The 18,699-nt window shown below is 35.4% G+C and overlaps 1 long non-coding RNA gene across 1 annotated transcript in view; it reads right to left on the bottom strand.

Moving 5' to 3' along the window:
• Positions 1 to 18,699, bottom strand: part of LOC136847740 (uncharacterized) — a 102,064-nt gene that overhangs the window by 28,151 nt on the left and 55,214 nt on the right. The window lies entirely within an intron of this gene.

Here is an 18,699-nt window from a genome sequence, read left to right on the forward strand (position 1 = left end):
CATCAGTTTCATTATTATTATTATTATTATTATTATTATTATTATTATTATTATTATTATTATTATTTAAGACCAAGTATTTCATACCATTGCGACCAGTGATAGAATGTGATTGGCATCATATCGATCTTTAAATCATCATGAATATATATATATATATATATATATATATATATATATATATATATATATATATATATATATATATATATATATGTATATATATATACATATATATATATATATATATATATATATATATATATATATATATATATATATATATATATATTTACTGATAAACATGATAAGCTCACATACGAATACAGAGTTAGCAACCATTAATTTCATATCATCAGTGTAATAGTCATTCTCGCCTTCTCGAATACTAGGGGGATATTCGGATGCGCGGGACGAAAAAAAAAAAATACATATTTCCACGTCTCCTACATTTCCATTTTCTCTCCATCAATAAGTCAGCGTATTATTATTTTCACTTCCGAACGAATGCGGACAGAACACCTCAAGGAGCTTGAAAATCCATTCAGTCTAAATATCAATGCGAGGGACACAAAAGTCTGCGAATGGATTCAAACCAAAAGGGACGAAACATTTATTTTCTCGTTCTCGAATCGATACCCGGATAATACATCTTCCTGAATCTGTTACTGATAAGCAGAAAGACTCACATTTAGGGAGCCTATTAACATCATGATCATTATTACTATTATTGTCATTCATTTTAAAAGTCTTTCAAAAACAGCTCAAACTTCTAAAGATAGTCCTTTGAAATAGTAAAGAAAGAAGACGCCAAGATTGGTGAGAAGTTCAGTGCCAAAATAATTTTTAGAGAACGTAAATTCGTTGTTCCTTGTTGTCTTTGTAACTTTGTTATAAACAGCTATCAAGTTTTTTCTGTGTATATAACTAATTTGATTTTGGTACTTTACACACGCTCACGTAATTCCATATATACAACATGTTAGTAGTTTATATATATATATATATATATATATATATATATATATATATATATATATATATATATATATTTATATATATATATATATATATATATATATATATATATATATATATATATATATATATATATATATATATATATATATATATATATATATATATATATATACACACTACCCAACACTGTGTGTGTGCAGTGCAGTACACACATCTGTAAACATTAAACATTTGTGTGTGAAAACATGTAAATAAAATACATAACAACATGGCCATGTACATGTCTTTTATATCAGTAAGGATATATGTTTGTAATGCTGTACATGTAACTGAGTACATGTATATTATGTCGCCAGTGTCTTTTTTTTTTTTTATTTTTAAAAAAGTTTAATTTATAAACCTTGTCCAAACCAGTAAGCTCAGACAGAAAGTGAGTACTAATATCAACCATCAATGTGCATCAGCTGTTCACCTAATGATGATATATAGTGGTTTCAAACTGTTTATAGATATATATTAACGGCTAATGTACACTGAAATTTATGGAATGATGTGTTAGATATATATATATATATATATATATATATATATATATATATATATATATATATATATATATATATATATATATATACTGTAGATATATATACATATATATATTATATATATATATATATATACATATATATATATGTGTATATGTATATATATACACGTGAAGTGTTGCCCTAATTAAATGGCTAGGCCTACCTCACCGGGGGAGAGATTTGCTTTAGCCATGATTATTAAATAGCTTAAGTTAAATTTTTGTATATCTAAATTTGTAATAAACATAATGCAAATTCGACGTTTTCTTTAGACCCTGTCTGTAGCTCTTCATAATTGGTCTAAATTCAGTTACGATTTTTTCATAAATTAAAGCTCAGCTATCCAAAGGCCTTGGTCTAGCCCTGGCCCGAGGAACTGATAGAAAAAAAAGATAGAAGAAGAGTGATTCTCTTCTTGAAGGTAAAAGGTAATATGAGCTGAGAAAGCTGAACAGGATCATACAAAGTTACGACGGATTTGATACCTTAAGATGGCGTCACAACCATTACGGTCACTGTCGCCGCTAAACCAATACGGTGTTTGGTCAGAAAAGACATTATCATCGTCACTATATATACTTTTCACCTCTTATGACGAAGATAACTTCGTAATTAGGTAGCTATGCGCACTAATGTGTAATCTGCTGACTACACTTTAGTAAGCTTATCTTTGACATAGGTGAAAAAGTATTTATACTGATGATAATAATGACTTATCTGAGCAAACGCCGTATTGGTTTAGCGGCGACAGTGACCATGACAGTTGTGACGCCATCTTAAGGTATCTTTCAGTCGTAGCAGGACCTACTAACACCGAAACATTGGACAACACAGCTTGCCAGGTGGGTTATAATTCCAAAACCGAAGAGATTAAAGCTTCTTATGAATAAATTTGACCTTGACCCAAGGTCAAGCAATGGATGGGAAGGACTGACTGAATGATTATATCTACTAAAACTGGCGTCACAACACCTAGGTTATTGACGCCATTATAAATTAAAAAAAGAAACTAAAAATTAAATAAATAACTTTAAAAGTAGTTTCATATGATAAATATTTGATAAATATTTAAACATATATATAAAATATAGATATACATATATATTATATATATTTATATATATTATATATATGTATATATATACAAATATATGTATATAATATACACATATATGTGTGTGTACTGTATAATTATATCTGTTCAAAGGAAGGAATCAGGAAGGTACTCCAGTAAGGAAGCCACCTTTCAAATATGACAAGATGCATAAGATACCGGGAACTTGAAAAACTTGGCTTAGTGTCCACGGAAAGTGAAAGCCGTCGACGCAGCAGCGAGTATGGAAAATTTTATGAACACAAATAAAATTATTTTATATCATCACTTTCTCGTGACCTTAAATGGAAAAATAAAGTCCGCAGTAGTGTGTATATAGCAAAACACTACATACATACTACTGCGGACTTTATTTTTCCATAAATAGAATTCATGGATAAAGGCAGAAATAGAAACAAATGTTTTAAATGCAAAGAAATTAACAACCAAATTTTTGTTTGGTGCCATCGATGCAAAAGGGTAAGTAGAAAAAAAAAAAGTAAAAGTCTATAACATTAATTTATTAGGCCTCGAAGCTGCCACTTGATGCTACGAAATCTTGGAAAAGGTATCAAGTAGCCTCACCTGAAATATTTATAGTGTACTCACAAACAGTGCGCTTATTGATTGTACAACATATTCTGTTCCAGTACCAATATTTTTGGTAGGTAATTCATTATATCAAAAAATTTCCCTTGCACTGCAACGAAGGAGTTACCAAAAATCAGAAGAATGTTCAAACAAACTAAAACCTTGAGAAATTAACTGATGGACAAACAAAATATGAACTCAACCGGACTTCTGTTCTTATTCTGGCAACTACAACTGAATAAACAAATAATATTGAAGTCGGTAAACAAGCTTCTTTATTATTTTTTTAGTCGACTGGGTTGAGGGAGAAATAAAAAGCTTTGCAGAAATACACATTCATTGACAATCTCTTCTTAAACTCCTTACGTATTCATCTCACCAAGGTGAGACTCAAATACCAACCTTCTCTCTTGGAGACTTAAGAGTCACTTTGTTTTCTCTCTCTCTTGCCTCTGGCTTGCTACAGCGCGTCGCCCTAATGCTTTATGGACGCTGAGGTTATATTTGCTTATCAGCTCTGGCCATTTGTTGCGACGGATCTCTCTTTGAGGAGTTTCTGAATCAGTTGTTACTATCTCGAAACCCAACTAACTTCCGTTCTCAAGGAGACGGCTGATGAAAGTCCAGGAAACTGCTGCCTTGCTCGTTAGGACACCTACTGAAGGAAGGGAGGGAGAGAGAGAGGAGAGAGAGAGAGAGAGAGAGAGAGAGAGAGAGCTCTCCTAGGTGTTATCGAACGACAGACGTCTATATAGCAGTAACCATCCCTTTAAAGTTCCGATTGTGAGTGCATGTTCCTCTCGCCCATTAAGATCAACTTTAGTATAAGACAGAAAAGCACTATGTATGTAAATCTGCTGTATGGATGGACCCCTCTAAGATTACCAACATTCCCCCTACCCACTGGTTTTTCCAAAGATGGGTGGCTGATCTCAACGCAACATTCCCAGGAATGCGGATCCTTTCATCTGCTGCATTGTACTTATCAAAATGCTTCCATGTCCCTCAACAGATGTCAATTACCGCATTCAACGCGCTGGATCTCAAAACTTAATTGTGGTTCACTGTCATTTTTGTATACATTAAATAAATTTCTGGTTTCTTAAATCTTTCATTTATCAAGCCTTTTTCATCAACTAGGTAATTCTTCTCGTCACCATTCAAAATCTTCATCGAGTCAACATACAAACAGTTGATAACTTCATTTTGGTAATATTTTTTTTTTAAATTCAGGTTAAGAGAGAGAAAAGTGTGTATGAACATTGTATAAAGCTGTCTTTGCCCACAATACTAGCAAAAATATGGATTCATGCAGGAATCCCACAAACAATCCAGTTCAGATAAAAGACCCAAATTTCTCGCCTGAGTACCCGCCGAGTTTTCAGACCATCGATCTCAGCTCCAGTAGCCTAACGCTGATCAAGAATGATTTAGGAATAGTCATATGACCATGTGAACCAATGGTTTTTTGTATTCATTGCTGGCCTCCATTCCAAGCAATACTCATTAGTATTCCTACGTTACAGTTGCTGATGATTTTTATATAATTTATTAGCCATACTAAATGCTTCCATTAGAACCCAGTACTTTGGATAGTAAGCAGTCATTTTTTCGAAAGGGAACGGAACAGTCATTACATTGTTCAGGGAACAAGAATCGATCTCAATCCTTATTTACGGCTTTGCGATTATATTATTATTAATATTCAAAACGAGCGAATATTAATATGAAACTGGCTTAGACAAAATGTAAAGTCCATATGGATCGAAGGACAAAACGCCTTTGCGTCGACAACGAATTGCTGTTATCCACATTGACAGATTGCCGTAGTCTTAGAGATACAAACAAATGAGCATGAAAAGAGCTGAATATCACAACCAAGTAACATTTACGACTTCAGAGGTCACAGCCTATAGCTAATAACTTTAAAATGAAATAAGTGTCAAATACATTCCACCTTAATCCCACTGGATGCATCATTCACGAAATCCGCAAATGACACGACTATGTTGTCATAATTTCTGTTTGGTTTCCACTAAAATTTCGCAGACGTCCCCTCGGCATTTTTCCACTCCTTGCTATTGTATTCGGATGACAGAGTTCACAATCGAATTGCCTCGGTTTCTCTGGGATATTTGGAATTCCTCAAGTCCTTGCAAAGGATCAAGGGCGCGTCACAGTGAACGCAACCACCATGGCAACGAACGTCCGTGGTTTCCGCATTGCTGTGGAAACTTTTTTTTTTTTTTTATCTAAGGTAAAGGTTCATAACAATAGGATCGTTGTGTAAAACCGATTATTTATGATGGTCAGTGCTTAAAAGGGTGACCACAAATGAAGGCTAGATGTAGTCAGAATATGAGCTCCCGTATCCTGAAAATTTCGACTGGTCTTGGAGTCACAGCGAAGCTGATCAAGTTAAATAGATGATGTGGGGGATGGGGGGGTGCGGTTGTTGGTTAGGATGTTAAGAATTCACGGCAGGACGAGTTTGTTATAATTTCAATAAATCTTACTTGTGGTGAACAGAAATTCTATGTTGATAAATCTTAATCCACAACCATTCTAAATTAGTGATAAGCTACTGAAGGTTAGGTCGCTGGTCTGATAACCCAAGGAGAATTATTTCACCTGACCACCATTCCTTCTAAATTGTAACTTTTATTGTGTTTTGTTTAAACGACCATGAATATTTAAATGGGATGCCTTGAAGAACCTATATTTTTCTATATTTGTGGAAAAAGTAGCTTTATTCAACAGTCAAATATGTTTCATTCCCCTATTCAGAAAATAAACTGTAAAAACTACACTTGCTTAATTAGGGACGACCCGTTTCAGGTTCAACTTTTATGTCAGAATTAGCTCTGTAAAAATATTATTATTATTATTATTATTATTATTATTATTATTATTATTATTATTATTATTATTATTATTATTATTATTATTATTATTATTATTATTTCGGTAGATATCGAGGTCCCTTGACGGTATCCTAGCAAGTATCCAATAGGTATATACAGTATACATATAAAAAGAAATAGGCTAATCGCATAATAAAACCATAAAAATGATTGCGGTGCAAACAAACATCAATGAAATACAAAACAACTCGGAAAAACGCAAATAAAAACAAAACAAAAGAGATTGTATAAAAATATTTTCACTGGAAAAGAACTGCCTCTAGTCAAATCCGGTATTATTATTATTATTATTATTATTATTATTATTATTATTATTATTATGTTCCTTTTAGCAAAGAAATAGCAATTCTACCCAAACACTGTATGGTCCTTTAGATATGACATCTCATCTGGAAATAAAAAGGAAAATTTCTTCTACATCTCCGAGAGAAAATGATATTTTGAACGCATTCTACTTTTCAAAAGAGAATAAAATGAATCCTTTTACCGTAGGAAAGGAGGGCTGGAGGCGTTCTGCCCACCCGAAAAGTGCAGGAGACGACATAGCGGTAAATATTGTAATCTTGCCTCATTTCCGCTGAGTCTAACCTTTCGCTGATGAGACCACTAAAAGATTACAGGGAACCTGGTGAATAGGACAGAGGGGAGGCGGGGAGGATTGGTGGGATGGGGAATGATGGTTATGGGGAGGCAGGGGGAGCACGTCTGGCCCTCTGTCCCACACGGAAGGATTAGAGAGGTCACCGTCGAAATCTGAATTTTGGGTGGGGCAGCTGGAAAAGAAGGGGAGGAGGCATGGGGTCCAGGTTAAGATTAGGAGGTCGAAAGGGACGATGCGGGACCTGGTTAAGGGACAATGGGACCTATGCAAGGATAAAGGAGGGAGGTCTCCTTCTGATCAAGAATTTGGGAAAATTCTAAAGCGAATTTCGAGGCAATTTGTAGGTGAGGCTCAAGTCACGGCACGGTTTAAAGAATATAGTATTTTCACTGTTCTGATTTTTTCGTATGTTTCACGGTCTAGAAAGACCGTGGTATGTTTTATGTGTACTAAATATCTGAAACTTTCTTTAAATCGTCGGCTCTTGTGAGCTCTAAACTAGTTGCTTATTCCTTTATTATAATAAAATTAATGTAGTACTGTAGCTGAACATGCCAATTTGGCTCACTGAAAGTTTTTTGCCTGCAGTAATGTCTCAAGATATAATATATATATAATAGTTTTGTAAATGTTAATTTTCTCAGCCTCCCAATCCTCTTTTATCCGGAGTTGGAACAGTCACGAGTCTGTAAAGCTCCCATTGCAGTTTACAATGTTTTTCAACAACCTTTACATGAAATTTTACATCATGCGAATGTATCTCAGACGCAAATATATTTAACTGTCATACACATAACTGGATGTTTCCTTAATTACTGTTATCTTATTTCTTTCCCCAAACTCTGTCCCTAATTTCGTTAGAACCTCCGCCAAGGATATCACCTTTTTGGTTCGGGTTTCCGTTAATTTGTTCATATGTTACCTGCGCCAACTAAGTTTGACTGAGGCCGTGTTTCCACTCGTTTGTTACTTTGTCCACCAGACACCTAAAAAATTAAATTTTACCTTTTAAATGGATTAAGATCCGGACCCCGACCAACGACGTTTCGTTGGTGCTGGCGAAGGTAAGCGCTGGGAGTGCATTTCTTGTCTGATCTGCTTTATTTACATAATCTGCATCTAGTATATTTGGATGATATTTGCATAGATATTGGTTTGACTAACTATCATCTCGATTTTGCTCCTCCGGGAGGTTATTGGTATCAACATTTTGATTTTCGTTATGACGTTAATTATACCTATTTGGATGACTGTAAAATCTCACTCGGTCGTTTCATTTAATTCCCACTTTTTTTTTTAGGTAAAATACGTATGAGAATACATTTCCTATCCTTGACGTCATATTTCCTGCACAGCCTAAACCTCTGGGGACATCAGCGGTCGACTGCAGCCTATTCACTTCTTTTTATACGACCGGAAAAGGAATTTACATATTGAGAAAGGGTATTGGGGAGGGGAGGGTTGAGGGTGGAAGAGACCACCACTGAGACTGACCAGAGTATGAATCACCTGGGGCTTCAGTTGCATCCATAATGCTATTTGCATAATACTCTGTGCAATATGCAATATGTAAGGCGTATATCACCTCCTAGGTACATGTATATACATTCACGGTTGCTGGCTAGCGAACATATAAATAAGGAAATCGAGGACAGTATCCATGCATGAAAGATCGAAGGAAACCCAGAGTGTATAAAAGATAAGTATGAAGCAAAGCAACAAATAGAAAATAGGAGGAAAAGGTCAGGAAAGGGAAATAATGAAAAATCGTTAAATATACCTTGTTCATAAAAAAGATTAATGAAGTATAGACCAAACAGAATTATTTTAGTTACATGAAAATGAGAAAAAAACGAACATAAAGTAACCGGATGAATAGCTAAGTGGATTGTCAGAGTTTTTGATTTTCTGAAACCAACCTCACGTTAAGACTTTCATAATAAAGGATGAATAGCTTTGATGCTTCACCGCTGAACCGTTACAATTTTTTTTTTTTTTTTTTTTTTTAGTAACAGGTCAATGGGGGAGTGCTGGTTGAAGGCATGTGATAAATCAAGATGGGCAATCTTGAGGAGGAAAAAATGTCGAGAACTCCTGCTCTCCACAATAAAACCTCGACAAGATGAGAATCATAGTGTATTGGGAGCCTCGACAAGATGAGAATCAAAGTGTATTGGGAATTGCCACTTGAAATACAGAGACAATGGAAGAGGAGCTGCCGGGAAGGTTGTGAGAATCGTGGGTCGCATAAGTAAAAGGGAGATGAAAACAAAGAATAATTGAAGCGATGGAGAATAGCAACGTTAGCAAAGATGTTTGTGAACAACTGCAAGAGTAAATGTCATGTAAAGTAAGTGGAAATGTGATAGATACATTAAGAGAAGTCTGCAGATACAGCGCTTAAAGTGAATGATGCGCTTCTGTTGAAACTTCTTGAATAGTTTGTAGCATCTTTGATTTACGAAGTGGTGAAACTGAAGATTAAAAAAACAACTTAAAAGTCTTTTATATGCAATTATTAGATAAAATGAAGCTGCAAGCCTTACGTTACTGCCCTTTCCCGACAACAAACCACGACTTTTTTCTTACTTTAGAAGACTCATTTCAGAGGACTTCATGCCAAAATCCACCGCATTCTTTGACCATTGCTTCATCTTTACTTTTTTCCTTCTGCTGGTTCCATTTTTGTGTGTTTTCAGATAGCTCATTTGATACTTTATTAATTTTCTTCGTAGGAGTAGTTCTTTCCTTATTTTTTCTACGTATGCATACTAGTCTATTTATACTCTGTCTTATGCAAACAGCATTATGGATGCAACTGAAGCCCCAGGTGATTCATACTCTGGCCAGCCTTAGTGGTAGTCTCTTCCTCCTCAACCCTCCTCGCCCCAATACCCTTTCTCAATATGTAAACTCCTTTTCCGGTCGTATACAAGGAAGTGATTAGGCTGTAGGCCAGGGTCTATAGAAGCTATCTTTAGACCTTGCTGTAGCTGACCGCTGATGCCACCATAGGTTTAGGGTGCGTATGAGACATGATGTAGACGATGAAAAATAGACCAAATTAAATGTTATGTAGATTTACAATGAGATATTATGCAAAGAACAGCGGCCATTCAAATAAAACTTAATATATACGGAGCTATTCAAAGGATAGGTTGGCACTAATACATGTGGGTGTTAGAAGTTCTAATAGCTCGCTAAATACGGTTGTTAATAATGAAATGAATAAATGTTTCTTTTATAAATATGCCACGTAGCACCACAGAATATGCCAGAAAACATTATCTTAGTGATCAATGTTATATTCGAAAGCATTATACAAAAAGAGTCACATATCGTAGTCAACTGCTCATCTTCTTTAAACAAAATTGAAATTGTCAACTAAACGAGGCTTTGAGTTCCAACCAAATGTTTCAAACAACAGAGTAAGCCGGAGATAGCTTCAGAAATAGTAGATTTTTTTACTAAAGGAAAAGAAAAAAGCAAAATTTCAAATTTCCAAACTTAGTAAGCCATAATTCTACTAGAGCCCTAACTACAAGTTCCCGAGATTTAGACCACTAATTTCGGTGCGGGAATCCCTACAGCCATGCCCATCTCTCGTTAATCAGAACTCCCCAAATTTCTCCTTTAAACGGGAACCACCCTCTTAATACCCCGGTCTAAAGTTCTCTTCTTCTTGATACCACATAAACCCCTTCCCAACCTCAGTCCACGCGTGGTCTCCACTATTCTAATCTAGGAGTTTCGAACATTCCGCGACCCTAACACTGTCCCATATCCCGAAGCTACTCCTCTAATCTTCTCATAACCCAAACGCTTCCCCAAAAGATCTCCCCTACAAACGCACCACTTTACCAAGTTCTCTAAAATGTTTCAGTGGTCTCACCTGCAGGTTGAAGTCTGTGGATGAGCCAATACCCACAGAGCTTAGGATGAATGTTTAACAGCCTTCCAACAATACAAAGAAATGTTCGACATACTTAAAGATTTATATATATATATATATATATATATATATATATATATATATATATATATATATGTGTGTGTGTGTGTGTGTGTGTGTGTGTGTGTGTGTGTGTGTGTGTGTGTGTGTGTGTGTGTGTGTGTATGTGTGTGTGTGTGTGTGTGTGTGTGTGTGTGTGTGTGAGAGAGAGAGAGAGAGAAAGAGAGAGAGAGAGAGATTCAGACCCCCTAAGTCAGAATTATTTCAAGACATCGTTTCTGTCCTTTCGTATTCATCGGTACTACTAACTAGCCTATCGTTTACTGACCACGAACTATAGAGTTTTCTTTAATTATGATTGTCTGGTTATGCATTTATCTTCGTTACCAAATTAACAGAATTATTAGAACATCATTGCCTAAAAACAAGAAGAGTGCTTCAACCCCTGGACACTAAACCTCGCATCAAGTAGACAGTAATTGTGGTAAGACTGAAGTCATGTATAATAGCCAAAAGAAATGATACTTGGCATTTTTATAAATATCTTAGATATTTATAAAAAGAAAAAAAAAGTGACTCGCGAAATATTACTTTGAAATTCAACTCGCTTATCTCATATGCTCCCTTCATTAAATATCAACCTCTAGAAATATAAAAGCCATATATGAAACGGGGTAGCGAGTGTTCGTTTATGTGCGTATCAATTTCAGTATTATTGGATGGTATATCCTCTAACAAGGGAGACCATGCATAGTTGGCGAATCCTCCGTTTTTTATTATTGCTAACAATCTTACCCATTCTCTATCGTTTTGGGAGTGACTACTTTAACAAACGGTCCCACTGGGTTACTGTGTTTCACAACTGGTGGTTTAGTGACTTGACCTGTTAGAAACATCTGTTACTGAGCCGGTGTGGTGTTTTCGTAAAGCTGGTTCGACCAGATTTTATTCCTTTCATAAAGTTAACATTACCGCAGCTAAGTATTTTTATAGCAATGTTATATGTCCAATGCAGCACGAAGGGACGTGAGCTTGATAATATTATAAAATCTACATCAGAAGGCGAGTGAAAACCGGGGCTTGGAACAGGTACTTGTTGCAAGTCCCGGTTTTCACTCACCTTCTGACGTGGATTTTATAATATTGTTATATATAAATTTAATTTGAGGACTATTTTTTATTATTACTAAGAGGCATTGTTTTTCAATACAGTTTATTGAAAATCGAGATATTTTTGTTAGATTTCATCAATTATTTAAGCTGAAAATTTCAACCTTCCTCCCCCCACCCCAACTTATTTCATCTAATCCCAGAAGAAATGTTTTGAGACAGCCTGAACGCGGCAAAGGTTCACTGAAATGAACCTTCGATATCTAGAGTAGATGTTTTCAGACGCTTTCCTTCATTAATCTCCGACCAACGCAAATTTTGTAATTTTTGGCTTTTATGCCTGGTGAAGTATCTGTAGAATCACAGAGAGATTGCCATAAAAATTAAGAAAATTCTTCCTTAAGATGCCGAATCGACCAAATCGTACTGTTAAAAAATAAACATTTTTTCTGACAGTTACTTATACTGCTCTACACCATTCAAGCATCATTTGTTTGCTTATTGATATGGGAACTTTTCATGAAGAGTATACAGTTATACTAAAGAAGATTACGTATTATCCAGACTGGAAAAAATAATGATTACTAAGCATTTTTTTTGGGGGGGCGGGGGTGGCAAGGGGTAACAAGTATACAGTCGTTTCCCCTGAAGATCTATTTTTGCATGATTACCTTGTGAGGTCCAGAGCTGTCCCTGGGACCCTCAGGCCATCCTCGCTTCAAAACGAAACTCCACGTAACGCACTGACTCTCGGGAAACAAATCCAGCGCTCCTGATTCAAACGATCTTTTATGCATTTTTCAGAAGATCCTCTATGTCCTTGTCAGAACTGTAATTACTAATGTATGTCAGACATTGCAAGCTTCCTAACCATGTTGATATGAAATCTCTTTCAAATTTGAATATAGAATTGTTAACCATTCTTCGGGTCAGAGAAAACACTCTAATGTCAAATGCCACTTTTCCGCTCGGGAGAGTTTTTGACCTGTCAGAGATTGTGCCAATAATTATGGGCTGCGCTATGACCAAGAGCGTGCTGGTATAAAGCCAGCTTAATCAAAACAAACAACAACGTGTCAATAAATCAGAATACCTTGGACCTGTCTCTTACTCGCCACCTCGTTATGACCTTATACAAGAAACACGGAAATTAAAGCCAGCCAAGAACAGCCCAGGCTCATTTGAAATGAGAGAGAGAGAGAGAGAGAGAGAGAGAGAGAGGGGGGAGAAATGGCGCTGAAGGTCAAAATTTATTTTGAAGAACTGATGAAATCTTTACTTTTCGTCCTTCCTTGAATTCTGGTGAACAATGTATGAACAACTCCGCGGAAGAAAAATAATTATATAGCAAGCGAACGTCATCCTTATGACTAGTGAAATAATCGAAACAGTTTACTTTATAGCTATACAATTTACCTTTCCTTCTACTTTCACTTTAAGTAATGAATTGGGAAGTTCATTTTGTTTCAGAACCAGAAAATAATAACTACATAATTTGTTAACCTGAGGAAAATATGACTTCATTACATTTTAGCTCCAGCGTTGAAAAACCTGGAAGTTGTTAGTGATGAATTTACAGTAGTTATTAGATTTTCTACTCATATTCAAATAGCAATAGCAAAACTTACTGATGACAGACCTTTAAGATACGACTCTGAAATCCTCAGCTTCATTTAATTTCATATCTGGTGCTATATCCTCAGAAATTTGTTTTGCGTCATAATATTGATTGTGATGATATCAGCTATCAAAAAGTCTCCCTAGCTTCGTGCGCAATCTGAAGTTCCGAAATATATTTACACAAATAACAACTATCAATTGAAATTTCCAATTTAATAATTTTCAGAAATACGACCTTACGAGCGACATACAAGCTAATATTCATCCTTTCACTACCTCATTCTGTTCGCTTTCACGCCTTACTGAGTACCACTGCGACCTGAACAGGACCCCTCTTTAGCCCAGGCTCCATGTCTACCACTTTGATTACCAAATGTTTCTGTTTGGTGGAGGAAGAATCCAGTGTTCTATATTAGGCCTCTTAGCCCTCAACACCTTTCAACACTTAGTACAAGAGCCCGTGCTGGCACCAAGCCGCCTAAAGCTAAACCTGGATCCCAATGTCCAGTGTCCGATTCTGCGGTAAGTAGTCTTAGCATTGTCCCCTGAATGTATTCACTATTTGCTTTATAGTCTAATTATATACTTGTACCATAACATTTGTTACTTTCGCTTATATAAACTCGTAACACTTTGTTTAATAAGAAATGCAGTATTATTCTCCATGAGTAACAAGAACAACATACTTAAAGTAGAGTTTCATTTCCGCATACTTAAAATTGCAGAATGCAAATGAACGCACGCAGCTGTTTGTACGTAAACTCCAGTTACTATTTGTGGTGGCTTGGGCATGGGACCTAGCAATTTTATTCCAAGAATCAGTGCTTGGAAGCTGGAACAGCTTCAAACAATGATCAAGACCGGATAAAGAGGAGGGTTGAGCATGGGAAAGGCGGGCTGCCTTGAAAGCCAGATACTGATACTTGTAACGTTACTTCGGAGCCTTTTATAGGAGGCAGTGAGCTGCCACAGTGGTCCCTGAGAAGAAAGCAGATGGAGCCATTAATTTATTCAATTACACGAGTAGGTTGACCAAACAGTAATAATAGTTTTATAACCAGACAAAATCACTAGTAAGAATCATGTGTTGAAAACATTTAAAATAAAAGAAAAGAACTATCTTCGCGTCATGTAAAGCTCATATATACAGTAAGTTATCCCCATTCCTTCCCTTATTTTTTTTCATATTATAAACCTGGAAAACCAACGGCCTCCCTGCTAAAATGGCTTAGACATTGCCTTTCAGCACTTTGCAGTCTTTCAGCCGTAGGATTGCAGATAAGGCCAGAACTATTTTGCAAGATGAAAAAATGACACTAGACTTTTTAACACAAAGCCAATAATGGTCTCCGTCGGCATAAGAAAAGGTCTAGGAGGAGAAGTGAAGGGTAAGGAAGAGAATGAGAAGAGAAGCTAGACGAAGGAGAAGATAGGGAGTAGAGGAACAATGAAAAATGGGGTAGGCACATTAAAAGGTAAACGAATTGGAGGAAGAAGAACAATAATTCTAGAAAAGAAGTAACCTGGGGTAAGAGCTGGAAGGGTCTGGGGAAACATTCTTCCGTCACCCGTAGCCCTCCCCAACTTCCCTCCCCTTAGAGGAGTCTCCCTTAGAGGAGTCTCCCTTAGAGGAGTCACCCAACCCCAGCCTCCCTTTGGGGAGACAGTCTTCATTCCTCTTCATGATAAGTCGCTGTCTTAATGGCTCCCTTTAGTTCTTTGTCCTGAGATGAGTCTTTGCCGCTAATGGTGTTGATAGGGATTGAAAGTGCTGAGTTTCTTTTTTTTAAAAGTGATGAAAGAAAAAAATAGCTCTGACGCCTACACAAAAGGCGTTCTTGTATTTTGCAATTTAATCCTTATTTTTATGAAAATCTACATACGTTTTCATTTAAAATCCAGCTAGTGACCATATATATATATATATATATATATATATATATATATATATATATATATATATATATATATATATATATATATATATATATATGTGTTTTTTTTTTTCTTTGCTTATTATGAGAATATCTTTACGTTTTCTGTAAAGATCTTAAAGAACAGCATGGTTTTTTTTTTTGTAAACTGCGCTGTTCGCTGAATTCTAAGTTTCTTTATGTTTGCTTAGTAGATTTAAATAAATCCAATGGATTTCCTGTAAAAATCATAAAATTTCCGGAGAATTCCCTGTGCACCTTTGGGAAATCTCCCAAGATTAAAGCCAACCTATATTACTACAGCAGAACACCCCCTTGAGATTTGACTAATCCAGACATTTTCGTGAGGCCTGTCGCTCACTAAGTAGCGGTTTCTTTTATTGAACAATTTCTCGGAGTCATTATTGCACCTCTTTAGATTTTTATCGAGGTCCTACAGATTTTGATCTCCACAAAATTTAAGTAAACCTTCCCAAATTATTACGAAATGTCATGAATTTTCACAAATACAACAGAATTTTTATCAATTCTCCAGGTTTTTTATTTTGTTATTTTTGAATTTGCATCGGAGTCTTATTATATCTTTTCAGTGCGTGCTAAATCTCCCGGATGTTCCATAAATCTCCCCAGGAACCTCCCAAAATCTTTATAGGGTTTAACTTAAATCTCGCTAAATCGTCTCTAAAAGTCAGTAAATCCTCTGCGAAGTCTTGCAAAATATCTACTGAAATTTCGTAAGTTATTAAAACCCGGATTATTTTCGTGATTACTAAATCACCCCAGACTGAATTAAAATTCTAAGGCTATAATTAGAATCCCAGAAGATTTTCTGTTAAATCTGTTGAGATTTTCACTAAATGTCCCTCCTGCTTCTTATGAGGAAATTTCCCATCCCACGGAGCAGGACCTGAAGTCGTCCTCGAGGTCAGTCTAAAAGGAATTACTGGAGATGAGGAACAATCTCGAGAGAAAGGCGACGCCGATGATTTCTGGAGACAGCCGGACAAGAAGAGGAAATTGCTCTCTTGACTACGAAGTCTTCCTTGCTGCAGGAAGAGAATTAGGTGAAGGAAGAGAGATAAAAGAGGAGAAGGGAGATAATTGAGAAAGGAAGAAAGAGTGGCTGATGAAAGAAAAAAGAAAATGGCAAGAAGGATGAAATGATGGTGATGGCAGAGAAAAATCATAGATAGAGTGTTATCTATATGTTGTATTATTAATTTACTTGTGTTGCACGTCTCTCTCTCTCTCTCTCTCTCTCTCTCTCTCTCTCTCTCTCTCTCTCTCTCTCTCTCATATACTCTTGAGAAAATTACTCTAAAGAAAGGCTGATTCTCTTATATACTGATAAGCAACTTACATCAATGAAAGGCTGATTCTCTCTCTCTCTCTCTCTCTCTCTCTCTCTCTCTCTCTCTCTCTCTCTCTCTCTCTCTCTTCTATACGTAAATGAAACAAGAATACTGTCGGCATTTTCCAAATATGAATATACAATGAGCAAAAGAGTCGGAAACAAAGGACAACTTTCGCTTTGTTGAAAAGTTCAACAGTCTCTTGTCTTCTTTCCCAAGCTACATGATAAAAACGTCAAAATGTGTTTCTAGCACGCCTGTATTCGGAGAGAGAGAGAGAGAGAGAGAGAGAGAGAGAGAGAGAGAGAGAGAGAGAGAGAGAGAGAGAGACTTGAGATTAAATTTCTATCAGTTTGCATACCTTTAATTAAGTCGTAATCCTAAACTTAAGAGTCGTTCTTAATTGTTGTTTCTTTGAAAATTAATCCTGGAAGAGCAAGATTTTATGAGTGAAACCCTATTAGAAAACTGATCAGAGTCCTGTTGTCCACTTCACAGGTGGGACAAAAACCTTTTGGACTAGTATTTTTATTTTATGATCGTGCCAGTACTTCGCGTTAGCAACACGGATAATTCCATTATATATATATATATATATATATATATATATATATATATATATATATATATATATACATATATATATATTTATATATATATATACATATATATATATATATATATATATATATATATATATATATATATATATATATATATATATATATATATATATATAGTTTTACATGAACCCGAAATATGTTTCAATATCTCCTTTATCTAAATCCAGAAATGATTTAGCCTCTGTTAAATATATGTATGGAATTCAGATATACTGACTCAATAGTTTATATATCCCATCAATATATACTTATATGATTATGCATATTTTATGAGTAATATAGTGTATATACAAAAAAAAGAAACCAACAAGAAATATTTTAAGAAAAGAGCTTTTAAACAATTTTTGAAACAGAAAAAAATGTAACACACAGGCCTGATTGACAATTGAACTGATTTTGTCTGTTCCAGATCTATTTCACAACTCCCCACCCCAGTACTTGAATAGAAACGGAAAAAGAAGAAAGGTTCCCCGTATTACCACTATGTAACATCTTAAGACTGAGAAACTCTGAAAACGACAATCGAGTTTCGCCATCATTAAAGACATTAAAAACACTGACCATTTTAAAACAAACGAGCCAACATTTATTAATGAAAGTTCGGCCTGAGATTTCACCCACCTGAATCGACTCATTCTCACCAAATCAATTAAATGGACCATTTAAACGAATCAATCAAATAACCCAACAAGATTCTAAAACAAAGCAAAGATTAAAATGCATAATAAATGAAATATGACTGAACTGTAAAACACTGAGAAGTCAATCAGAATCAACTCCCCAAATCAATAACTAGTCAGACCTGAAACAGTCCATCAATCCACTCTGTCCACAGTGTCCACAGACATCTGTCGGAAGAATTCTAGAAAACAAATGGAAAGTGTAAAATGCATAGCCAAGATATGACCTGAATCAATCAGGTTCTCAGTTCAAAAACTGTGACCTGAATCAATCAGAGATTTTTACTCACAAAAATGTAACCTAGAATCAATCACGGTTCATAATCTAGATCAAATTAACTCACGAATATACATAACAAAGATCACCTGACCGGCAATATTGAATCAAACCTGAATACAAAGAATCAATCGACCTAGTTTCATCTCATAAATTCTTCCATCACATCTTAAAATTGAAGCTATGAAATGCATATATCTTTAAAGTGTCCTGTTTTTAAAATTGTATGAAAATATTTCTGATATCTATAATACAATTAAGAGAGCTTTTAAACACGAAAATGTAAACACACAGGCCTGATTGACAATTGAACTCAGTCTGTTCTCACGAGAAAGAAAATGAAATGACCTGAATGCCTTAAAACAGTCGAGGTT

The sequence above is a fragment of the Macrobrachium rosenbergii genome, chromosome 17 (assembly GCF_040412425.1).
Source record: "Macrobrachium rosenbergii isolate ZJJX-2024 chromosome 17, ASM4041242v1, whole genome shotgun sequence".
Lineage (NCBI taxonomy): Eukaryota > Metazoa > Arthropoda > Malacostraca > Decapoda > Palaemonidae > Macrobrachium > Macrobrachium rosenbergii.